This window comes from Castor canadensis, chromosome 3, assembly GCF_047511655.1.
Source record: "Castor canadensis chromosome 3, mCasCan1.hap1v2, whole genome shotgun sequence".
Lineage (NCBI taxonomy): Eukaryota > Metazoa > Chordata > Mammalia > Rodentia > Castoridae > Castor > Castor canadensis.
In genome coordinates this window covers 141828475-141841452 of record NC_133388.1, presented here as the reverse complement: position 1 = coordinate 141841452, position 12978 = coordinate 141828475, and the positions used below count along the sequence as shown (strand labels likewise).

At 35.5% G+C, this 12978-nt stretch overlaps 1 non-coding gene across 1 annotated transcript; it reads left to right on the top strand.

Annotated features, from left to right (window-relative positions):
• Window positions 1-10489: 10489 nt before the first annotated feature.
• On the top strand, window positions 10490-10592 carry LOC141422042 (U6 spliceosomal RNA). The gene has a single exon (XR_012446708.1). It is a non-coding gene; the product is annotated as a U6 spliceosomal RNA (small nuclear RNA).
• The last annotated feature ends 2386 nt before the right edge of the window (window positions 10593-12978 follow it).

The window sequence follows — 12978 nt, the reverse complement described above, 5'->3', positions numbered from 1 at the left end:
GGTAGGGGGGAGAGGGAGGGGGCGGAGTGGGTGGTACGGGAGGGGGTGGGGGCAGGGGGGAGAAATGACCTAAGCCTTGTATGCACATATGAATAATAAAAAAATAATAATAATAATAAAGAAGACTTTAGAAGCAAGGTTTTAAAGAACTGCAAGGAGTAAGGTCTTAAAGAATAATAGAGAAAAAAGGCAATGAGGGATGTGCCTCTCTACCCAAGTACCCAACACACCTGACTCCACTTTCTGTCTGTCTGTCTATCCTGCCGGTCTTTTCTGAATCTCCAGTCGCCCCCAGTTAGCCCTGGTTAGGTTCAGTAATAACCAGGAGCGAAAGAAAAGGCTCACTCCAACAAAGGAGGGGAAAAAAAGCTCCCTTCAGTATAACAAACACCACCACCCATTTCCAGAACTTTTATGTCTTCCTATGCTGCAACTCTATTCCTATTAAAGACTAATTCCTCTTTCCTTTTACTTTTCAACTTCTGACAACCGTCATTGTATTTTTTGTGTGTAGGAATTTGTCTGCTTTAAGTACCTCGAATTTTGTGTGTGTGTGTGTGTGTGTGTGTGTGTGAGACTGGATTGCTTCATTCATGTTGTTGCATGTCTCAGAGTTTTTTTCCTTTTTGAGGGTGAACACTATCCCAACATACATATGAACCATAGTTGTTTATCTGTTCATCTATCTATGGACACTTGGGGTGCTGTAGTAATGTTATGGGTATGGATGTATCATTTCTTTTTAGTAAATACTCATAAGTGGAGTGGCTGGACCATTTGTTAATTCTACTTTAATTTTTCTTGCGGAGCCCCCCACACTCTTTTCATCACAAGCCTGTACCATTTTGCTTTCCAGGTTCTCCACAACTTCACCCACATTTATAGTCTCTTTTGGGATTTTCCTTTGTGTGCTTTTTTATAATAACTGTCCCAATGGGTGTGAAGTGATAACTCCTTATGGGTCTTTTTGGTCTTTTTGTTTGTTTGCTTGTTTGTTTGTTTTTGAGAGAGGGTCTTCTTGTGCAGCCCAGGCTCAATTCAAACTCATGATCTTCCTGCCTCAGCATCCCCTGTGCTGGGATTACACCCATGTGTCATTATGCTGGGCTCCTTTTGATTTTGACTTGCATCTCCTTGATGATTTTTTGTTAAACTTGTTTTCATGTGTCTACTGGTCATTAGTCTGTCTTCCTTGGGGAAATGTCTATTCAAGTTCCTGGCTATTTTTGAATTGGGGAGCTTACATTTTTGTTGTTGAGATGTAAGTGTTCCTTATATATTCTAAATATGAATTTCTTACCAGATATATGGTTTTGCAAGTATGTTCTCCAATTATGCATATAGCCTATTCACTCTGTTGATAGTGTGCTTTGATGCACAACTTTTAAATTTAGTGTACTGTACTTTATCTATTTTTTATTTTGTTGAATGACTTTTGGTCTCATATCTAAGAAATCATTGCAAAATCTAATGTCATGAAGATTTTCACCTAAGTTTTCTTTTAGGATTTTTTGTTTGTTTTGTTTGTTTCCATGCTTCCATTTAGGTTATTTATTCACTTTGAGTTGATTTTCAAAATTGAGCAAAGAAAGATTCCAACTTAGTTGTTTTCTATGTGGATAGCCAGCTTTCCCAACACCATTTGTTGAAAAGATTCTCTTTTTTCCCCATTGAGACATCTTAGTACTCTTGTTGAAAATTATTTGACCATATGTGTGAAGGATTACTTCTGAGCTCTTTGTTTATTCCATTGTTCTATATGACTGTCTGTATGCCAATAACACACTGTTTTGGTTACTCTAGGTTTGTCATGAGTTTTGAAGTCAAGGTAGATAAAACCTCTAACTTTATTCTTTTTACTCAGTATCATCTTGGCTATTTGTGGTCCCTTGTGATGCTGTGTGAATTTCAGGATGTACTTTTCTGTTTCTATGATAGAAAATAAAAGTATTGGTATTTTGATAAAGATTGTATTGAATCTGTAGACCACTTTAAGCATCACTACCATGTATCAATATTAATTCTTCCAATATTTGTGAATGACTTTCCACTTATTTATGTCTTCTTTAATTTCTTTCAGCAATATTTTGTAGTTTTTGGTGGAAATGTTTTTGCCTCTTTCGTTAAGTGCTTTCTTAATTATTTTATTCTCTTTGATACTATTTGTAAGTGGAATTATTTTCTTAATCTCCTTTCAAATTGTTTGCTGCTAGTGTTAGAAATGCCACTTCTTGAGTTTTATTAAGCCATAAGGAAGAAAGACATCATATGTTATCATTTAATTGGAGGACATCATGTTTAGTGAAGTAAGCCAGGTTCAGAAAGATGAAGGACACATGTTTTCTCTCATATGTAGAAAACAGATGCAAAAGATAAACATATACATAAAAGCAAACATGATCATATATAAACTTACATGTAGAATATGTTGTAATAGTGGAACTACTCTGGAACTGGGGAGGAAAAGAGAATGGTAGGGAGTCAAAAATATAAAAATACATAACACCTGTGTAGGTAGATAATATAATGATATGCATTGAAAGCTGTTGAATAATGGTGGGTGGGAGGTAAGGGGTAAGAGAGAATAATGAAAGGGGTTGAACCGACCAAAGTAAAGTATACTCAGTGGAGATACATTGAGAAACCCCTTTGAACATTGACTTTGGAATTTATAATAAAAGATAGGACTGTAAAATAGGTACAGAGTGTGTGGGAGGGTGAATGAAGGAGAATGAAGATGAGGGAATATGATTGATGGGCTTCATAAACATATACAAAATAGAACAATAAAACCTCTTGCAATTGCTTTAAGTGGGGTCAGGTCGAGGTGGGAGGATTTGGGGCTGATCTAACCAATGTATAATATAAGCCTATTCAGAAATGTCACAATAAATCCCCTCTGCAAAACAAATATACCCTAATAAAAGTGAAAAAAACTAATGTCACTGCTTTATGCATGTTGATTTTGAACTCTATAACTTTGCTGAATGTATTTATTAGTTCCAACAGTTGTGTGTGTGTATATGTGCATGTGTGTGTGTATGTAACCTTTAGGAATTTTTACTATGGGATCATGAGATCTGCAAACAAATAATTTGGATTTCTTTTATTTTTCCCCCTTTTTCCAATTCTTCCAGTATATATTGAAAAGAATTGACAAGAATTGACATACTTGCCTTGTTTCTATTCTTAGGGCAAAAGCTTCTAGTCTTTTGCCAGTGAGTATGATGTTTACTGTAGGTTTTTCATATGCTGTCTTTATGAAATTGAGATAGTTTCTTTTGTTATAGAGATTTGAGAATCCAAGAAAAAAAGAAGTCCAACAGAATACTTGATTTTGTTTTGGTTCCACTTAACTGAAACCTGATATACCACCTGCCCATGTCTAATGTGTGATTAAAAGAATTGGCATACATTATATTGGCAGAGGTTACTAAACCTGATCTTCAAGCATGGAGCGGGAAAGTATGAGGGAAACTCAAGTGACCAGCACACTTCTACTGCCATAATTAGTGGAAAAAGATTGACCAGAGACTATTGCAGTTTCCATTCAGGAAGGCCCACTAAAAGCATGGATTTCTTAGGAATGAAAAATTGGATCACGTCACAGACAAAGAACCTTAATCAATCAAGGTGCCAGGTAAAGATAAAGAGAAAATGAATAGAGAAATAAAATAAAGGAAGGCAGAAAGAGACTGGCAGACACAGTGATAGAAATAAATAGTAAAAGAAACAAAAGCATAGCCTCTACCCATAGGGTAGCATAGTGTGGTGGGAAAGACACAGGTTTTGAAGTAACTCTCATTTATAAAGCCTGGATTCCAAACTGATGGGCTGGTAACACTAAGCAAGTTTCTCAACTTCCCAAACTTCAGTTTGTTCTTGTATAAAACAGGAATAATGTTGACCTTACCAAGAGTAATAGAATTTTTCATAGTTCACAAAAATGGATGATTGGCCTGTTATGGTTTGAATTGTGTCTCCCTAGATTTCATGTGCTATGCACTTAATCTCCAAATTCATTTCTTAATGGCTATTAGGATGTAATTAGAATTTGATGAAGTCATGAGGGTAAGGCCCTCATGATGTCATTTGTGACTTTATAAGAAGAGGAAGAGGACCTGAGCTCACAGGCTTGCTCTGTACTGTGCCATGTAATGATGTAGGAAGAAGGCATCTTCTTCTGAGAAGATGAAATAAAATGATCCATAAAATAATTGGTACATAGTCTGGATGACAAATAGTGAGTCTACATAAAATATAAGCATTCTCACCTCAGATTTTTTTGTTGTTAATAGAATGTGTAGGACAATAAAACTAGCATTGTGCTGGAAAATTTTAACATATAGGCTATAGGCACATTATAAGACATTTATTTTCTATTTATCCTAAGGATCCACTTAAAAAGGGGGAAAAATTTTCCCCATGAAATATGATATTCTTCTGATCATCCAAGACCTTTGTAAATTGGGTCATAATTTCAAATATTAGACAGAAATGTAATGTCTTGGGTATGTGTCTCCATATCTCGAATTCAAATTCCTTAGGTCTGTAAATACATAATGCTCCCACCATAGGAATTTAATTGTGGTTTAACCAAACCCATCACAAAAAAGGGCTGGTGGAGTGGCTCAAGGTATAGGCCCTGAGTTCAAACCCTAGTACCACCCCCTAAAAAGTTTCATTTTGCTCAAGAGAAAATGAATATTCAGAGAAGCTAAGGAGCTTGTACAAGATCATATAACCAGTCAGAGTCAGAACTGAGTTCTAAAACTTGTGTCTTCTCAGTCTAGTTCTAGAAAATGCCTTGATAATTTTCTAGTGGCTAATACTGTACTAGATCTGAGAAGATAAGAAAGTTACAACAGAGACCTCTCTTTGATATTGCTCTATCTTTAATTTTTAGTGTGTCAAAAGCATAATTTTCAGAGGGAATGCCCATGTAACGCTGCAATTATAGTTCATTTAAATTTCAAATGAAATTGAGACCTACAATGATTTGCTCCTTTCACATGAATTTGGATTAATTTAACAGATTCAGAACAGTTTTCTTTGCCTGGTGGTACCAAGTCTTTCTATTTCTCTCTCTCTCTCTCATTTATTTCTATTTCTTTCTTTGTTTGTATCCCCTTCAGTTTTAATGTGATATGGATGAAATTAATACTATATTGTTCATAGCCACTGGACAGAATGTCCTATGATCACACATACTGCAAGGAACTGGGAAATATGAAAAAAGCACATGGATATTCATTCAGTGACTACTGAATGTCCCTTACATACCTACAGTGTCAGGAAGAAACATTTATAGAGCTCAATCTACAGCAATTTGTTTAATTGTGAAATTGACCTTTGCTGTGGCTTGGACAAGGGCCTCCCAAAGGCCATTATGTCAAATGCTCAGTCATCAGCCTGTGGCACTTCTGGAAGAAGGCAGAGTCTTTAGGAGGTCACACCTAGTAGAAGAAAGTTATGTTACTGGGAGGTGTGCCCCGGAAGGAGTTATTGAGATTTTGTCTCTTTCTTTGCTTCCAGGCTGTCATAAGGTGAGCAGTTTCCTTTGCCTTGAGATCTCAACGTTATGTACTTCCTCAACACAAACCCAAAAGTAATGAAACCAACCTACCATGAACTGAAACCATGAGCCCAAATAACCTTTCCTCCTTATAAGTTTCTTATCTCAGTTTCTTTGTCACAGTGATGGAAATGGAAAGTTAACACAAACGCTAACAAAATATTTTGTTGGGATGCATGTATTTGTCTTTAAAAAAATTTCAAATTAGTATTAGATCTATAGCCACTATAGTCAGGATTTTAACTGTAAGTCTAAAATTCTGTTTTTCACTCTTAGGCTTTTTCATGGAAAGCCTCTCAGTAGAGAAATTGTCAACTCCTTGTTCTCTCTTGTGTTTTTCTTAAGTAAGTATTATTAGATTTTAGTATTTTCTCTCGTGTCTCTGTCTCTTTCTCTATGGATCTTTAATTAAAAAGAGGGCTTTAATTCTTTCTTCCATTCAGTGAATAACTAAATGTTTGTTGTTGACTTCCTATTAGTGCTATTATATAACAGCTTTAAAATGAAGAGCCTTACATTGACAACTATATTGCATTCCTCCTACTGCTCAGAATGACTTACAACATCAATATAAAATGAGCAATTTTTCCATTTCTAAGATGCAATAAAAATGTACATTCCCTCAGTATTCATATGTCCACTCCAGGTGACATCAAACTTGCCACAAAATACATAAGGAAACACTGTTAGCTTTCTAATTTGCAAGGTTTCTTTAATCTTCCATCTTACTCTTTCTCTTTCCTGTACTCCATCCACCAAATATATATATACATATAATCAAAACCACATTCAAAGGGGTGATGAATGGTGCAGTTGAGGAAATCTCAGTACTGGAAATGACTTTAATAATGTTCAGATTGAATAACACTTAAGAAAAGCATGAGAGGAAATAAGAGCTCACAATTTCTCTACTGAGAGGCTTTTCTTGATAAAGTCTACAATTGAAAACCAGAATTTTCAGACTCACAGACCAAAATGGCTACAGTGACAATAGTTCTTATACTAACTTAAAATTTTGTTAACATGAACCCAAATAAAATACTTTGTTAGAAGTGAGGTTAGCAACTTTATAAACTGTTGTAGACTGATATCTGTAAATGTTTTCTCCTCACATAGCACATGTGCAAGAGACATTTACTGGTTGCTGAATGAATGTCCGTGTGCTTTTGCACATTTTACAGCTTCTTAGAGAGAGATGATGTCCCGTGACTTCTTCTACCCAATGGGCTATGTACAGAAGTGATATGTGTCAATTCCAGGTTATGTCATGTAAAAGCTGGGAGGTGAAAGTGATGGTTTGTGTTGTCTATGTTAACTGACTCAGAACTATGTTTTGAAGATTGTCCATCCTTGTGTGGCTCTGAGTTAAAGTTGTTCTAAAAAGAAATTCACATGATGTTTAAAGGCAGAAGTAGAGTTTCTGTCATGATTTTTCTGAAGGTCTTTGTTATTAAATGCAGAGCAAGACTGATGGGGAGAGATCTACAGGTTCCAGCTTGACCTCACATTTCACTTTCCATGATCACCTTCGTTTTTTGGATTCTGGGATCAATAACACCCCCAGGTCTATCACCCAGGTGCAAAGGCAGCAGCCTTCCACATACTTCTCTTCTAGTAACTCTTTTAGCCCTACTCTGGAAAATAAAAAATCCCTGACTTTCCAAATTCCCTTGCTAGATCTGACTTGTCCATAGATGCACTATTTAAGATAGGACTGTTTGTGATATCTCTGATTTTTCAACTCTACCTTTCAAACATTTAATTCCCTGATGACTCCATCCAATATTTTCCTTTGTAAGAAATAAAGCATATGTAAAAAAATAAAAAAGCATTTGTAATAAAAGCTCAGCCCAAAGCACTATAATTTGGAATTTGTTATAGCAGCCTTGCCTAGCCTAATCTAAGAAGTATACCATAGTGTATTATGGGATAAGTATACAGTTAAAAATCTCATCATCTGGATCAAATCCTGCAGTTTAGAATGTTTTTGTTTTCCATTAAGTTAAATTATCAATTCAAGGTGAGAAAAATGAGAAGTTCCAGACATACCCAGATATAACTCACAAATAAGCTTTTCCAAGTTGGCCAGAGGATAGACTATTTGGGGACAGTGACTGTGGCTCACTCTTCTTCACATCTAGAGTCCTAGGCAGTGTGCACAGTGGTCATAGCTTTTACAGTAGAGTGAAACCAATGAGCAGCAAACCCAGTGCCATGGAACATATTTAATGTAATTGTCTCAAAGTTGAATGAGAAGGGAGCCAGGAAGACAATTATTCATATAGATGGGTACTTTAAGAATGGGACAGGCATCTTCTTAATCAGCTGTATGCTAGATGAAGGCCCATTGATCACTGCCACCAAGCAGAGTGGAGCATGAAGAGAGTGCTCTTGACAGATTTTTACATATCTTCTGCAGCCAAGAGTTTTCCTCAACTAGCCAGAAAAAGTAGGTTACTAATCAACGTGGTGTAGTTAAAAAAAAATAGGATAGTGTATTTCAACAAAACTGTAGTAAGAAGTCTCATTGACCCTCTTGGCTCTACATAAAAGAATCTGTAGGCAAATGGAATCTAGAGGAAAATAGGAAGCAGAGTCAGTAGTGTTGCCAAGGCAGGTTTTGGACAAGTAGCTGAACCTTACTAGAAAGAAGGCTAAAGGCAAAGACTGCTGAAAAAGATCTGGCAAGTATAGCTCTCACTTGCTGGGAAAAAGAAAAAGGGAGGAGATAAAATCAAGTTGCATATTTGATTGGAATTTAAAACCACAATGCTCTAGACAATTTACTAAGTGAAAATAGCAATGCATTTTCTAAGTCAGATCAGAATAATGTGAAGGAGCAGGAAATAAATACCAACAGAACTTGATTGAAAACAATATTGGGGAAAACATTTCATGGTAAACTCTACTGCCCAAACTGGTTATATTCATCAATCTAATCCAGTGTTGTACCCAGTATCAAAATGCAAGATTGTAGCAAAATACTTGTTAACATCACACACACTGCTGGACTTTTAAAATGAGTCTCTCTAGACAGAAAAAATATAACTTGTTTAACTTCATTATGAATATTTAGATTTATTTTTTAACATTTTGTGTTTTCAATAACCCAGCCTTTTCATAACTATTATTTTCCTTTTCTTCCTTTCTTGCCACAATCCAAGTGACCATTCAACTAGAGTAGATAGGTTTATTTATCCTGCTCAGAGAATCTTGAAAATCTTTAATGTGAGCATTCCTAGATTTTTTTCAATTCTGTTATCAACCTGGAAAAATAAATGGTGATATATATATATTTTATAACAGAATGCCCTACTGCACTAAGAATTAATATATCATTACTATATGGAATAATATAAATGAACATCATAAACACAATGTTGGGTAGATGAAATTGAAAATAAAAGAGTATATGCTACATAATTTCATTTACATAAAATTCAAAAACAGGAACAACTGAGCTATGTGATTGCTAGTATCAGCCTAGTAGACAAATCCATTAATGCCTTTCATTTCCCACTAACTACAACTAAACTCTCTGGACAGAAGATGAAAGCCAATGACCTGAGGAGTCTTCAAAGTAATTTACAGCAGAAGGACTAAAAACACTTTTGTTGGCCCAATGCTTTGAAATCAAGGTTTTTATTTGGGTATGGTAATGTCAACAGGAAAGGTGATAACTGTTCTTGAAAAGACCGTTTGCTATTCAGAATTCTGAAGAGAAAGGATGCATGGCACACCATTCGGAGTCATATGTAGGGATGAGCTATGTAAGGAGGTAGAGGAAGTGAAAAGGAAATATGGACAGGCTCCCCACATTGTGGCTTCCTTCCTTCCTTCCCTCCTTTCCTTTCTCCCTTCATCCCTACCTCCCTCCTTCCTTCCTTCCACTTTCCTCCCCTCCCTCCCTTTCTCTTTTTTCTTCCTTTCTTCCTCTCTCCCTTCCTTCCCTCCTTCCCTCCTTCCCTCCTTCCCGCCTTCCTTCCTTTTCTTTCTTTCTTTCTTTCTTTCTTTCTTTCTTTCTTTCTTTCTTTCTTTCTTTCTTTCTTTCTTTCTTTCTTTCTTTCTCTCTCTCTCTCTCTCTCTCTCTCTCTCTCTCTCTCTCTCTCTCTCTTTCTTTCTTTCTTTTATTACCATTGGGTACTGAATCTAAACCCTAGGTCTCACACATGCTACAGAAATGTTTTATCAATAAGCTAACTCCATATCCTTAATTCTGGTCTCTGTGCATTTTTTAAAAATGAGTAAGCCAGGCTATGTAGGCCTTGGATTAGCTACTTTGAATAACTTGAGCATGTTTTGGAGTGTAGGAATTATATTTAGTTATCTGGTACTTGACCCTGGGGTGATTAGGTTAGAGAAGTAGCAATCTAGGGTATAAGAGCCTGATAGAAAGTAGGTGAAGGAGGGCTTCCACAGGAGTAATGCTTACCATGTCTAGGAATTTGTTGCCCTGTGAACAGCAGGATCACCAGGATAAGCAAAACTCCAGATGTCAAAACATCAGACATGCATGACTAACACTCTAGGGAATCTGTACAGCAGACATGGTCAACACAAATTTATAGATAAATCTAATTTTCAAGATCAAGAAAAACCACATACTAGGTCATAAGAAAACTTTAACAAGTTAAAAATAGAAATTATTCAATATTTGTGTTAGATGGTAATAGCATTGAACTAGAAATCAGTAACAGAATGACCTCTGGAAACTTTTAGTATATTTGGAAACTAAACAATACATTTCTAAATAAACCATGAGTCAAAGGAGCAATTTCAAAAGAAATTAGAGAATACTTTGAACTAAATAAAAGTAAAGTGCAACACATCAAAATTTGTGAAATGCAATTAAATCGAATATAAAGGGAAATTATTAGAAATGAATGCTTACATTAGAAGGAAGTTATCTCTTCATTGCTTTGGCAGCACATACACTAAAATTGAAACAACTCAGAGAAAACTAGCATGGCCCCTGCACATGATTCACGCCCAAATTTGTGAAGCATTCCATATTTTTTTTTTAAAAAGTTCTCAAATAAATAATCTAAGGTCCATCTTAATCAACTAGAAAAATAACAGCAAACGAAAAACCTAAAAAACTCAAACCACTAATTGATGGTTAATCTTGATTGTCCACTTGAGTGGATTAGGAGAGAACTAGGAGGCTAGTAATGGACACCTCTGGGTGGGTCTATGGGGGCGTTTCCAGAGAAAATTAGATCATGAGGACTCATGAAAGCTAGGACTGACTAGTTTGAATAATTTCAGTATGTTCTGGGATATAGGCCCTGAGATGATTGGGTCATCAAAATTTGAATATGCTGTTGAAGGGGGTAGAACTGTGTAAGGTGTGACCTAGTTAGAGGAAGTAGGTCACTGAGTGTGTGTCATCGTGAGATCTCTCTTGCCCTAACCCCTTTCTGATATGGCTTGTTTCTGCTTCTGGTTATCATGGTAAGAAGCTTCTCCACCATATGCTCCCATTGCCATGATACTCTACCCAGAGCATGGGGCCGAGTAACCATGAGCTCTCTGGTACCTGAACTATATAATTGATTAAACTTCTACCAGACACCAAAACTAATAGAGAGAATGTGCCAATTATCAATATTAGAGTCATCCAGTAGACATTAAGAGACATTAAAGGAACACTAGTGAACCATTTGTGCTCATAAATTCAACAACAAAGGAACACTAGTGAACCATTTGTGCTCATAAATTCAACAACTTAGATGAAAATGAACAAATTTACGGAAAGATGCAAATTACAAAAATATTCTCAGGAAGATATTTATAACCTAAATTGTTTTACATCTGCTTTCAAAATGAAGTGACTTAATAAACTTCCAACAAAGGAAACTTTAGGCTCAGATGATTTCATGGTTAATTCTAGTAAATTTTTAGAGAAGAATTAATATCATTTCTATACAATAGCTTCCAAAAAGTTAAAACAAGGGAAAAGATATTTCCCATTTTTAAAAATAAAGTCAGCATGACTCTGGAGGGTTTTAAAAATACCCTGTTCTCACTGGCTCTGGATGTTCATGATATGGAAATGGCAAATCCTTGTCTTAGACATCTGCCTCTTTAAGGATAGACTGGAGTAGGGGAAGAGGGGCATGAAAGATGAAGAAAAGGACATGGGGATTTTGAAGAACAGTCTTTTGTGAACTACTTTGTACCTACCAAAAGAAATTCAATAAATATTTATATCTGATATGAATAAAGTAAATTCTGTAAATCTAGATATCTCCTTGGGGGACATCTATATATCTCTTGAAGTATGAGGTTCATGAGAACAGACAGGATGATACTGTCTGTTGTAACTTCTCATTTTATTGAGAATGATATTATTATTACTGTTCCCTCACTCGCTCAGGTACATGGAGACAGTACAATGGAAGCAGTATGACATGAGAAGGAACTTGGGCTCTAGAATCAAGGTAACTTTAGATTTGGATCATATTTGGCTACTTTGGAGCAAGGTCATGGCACTTCATAGGTACATGGATCAGGAGAGATGATATATCTCCAATGATATAGATGTCATGAGAATTAAACAGAACTTGCTATTCACAAGTGAAATGCCATGGCAAACTCCTTTGCACAATGAATATATAATTTAAAAATGAAGGACAGGAATGGAAACTAGGTCCTTGTTATGGGGTGGTGTTAATGCGAAGGAAAGAGTGAATAGAGAGGGTGAATATGGTCAATGTACTTTATATACCTGTTTGAAAACAGAACAATGAAACCTGTTGAAATAATTTGATGAGGGTGAATGATGGTGGGAATGAACCTAACCAAGCTACATTGTAAGAATATATGGAACTGTCACAATGAAACCCCCTGTACAACTAATATATAAGCAAATAAAAAATGTTATAAAAACAAGAAAAAAAAAAGTTTTTTAAAAGTTTAAAAATAAGATAAATAGAACTTTCACATTAAGTGCTCAGAGCAGTGTTTGACCCATAATAGATATTTAATAAATATTAATTCATTTCTTTTGCTTCCTTCCCTATAATAAATGATTGAGAACTCCAGATAAAATATTGATTGAAACTGATTATTTTCTAAGTTGCACTGAAGTGGAATTATGATAAATCAATTGAAACAGATTTTAATCATCTGGTATTTTAAATTTTTAAGAAAAAAACTGGGACTTTATTTTCCAAAAGGGTCCCTGCATGAACAAAGCCCAATATTTAAGAAAGAGTAAAGGAGGAACTTCTGAGTTTATGAGTTGATCAATTTTATTTCTCTCATCTATTATTAAACTTCTGAACAGTATGTCTACTAGAGTCTTAAGCAAATTAATTTTATCTGTCTATCTGTATGCACATAAGCACACACATACCTTCATATATACATGTAAAAAGTCTCAAAGGACATACAGGAAA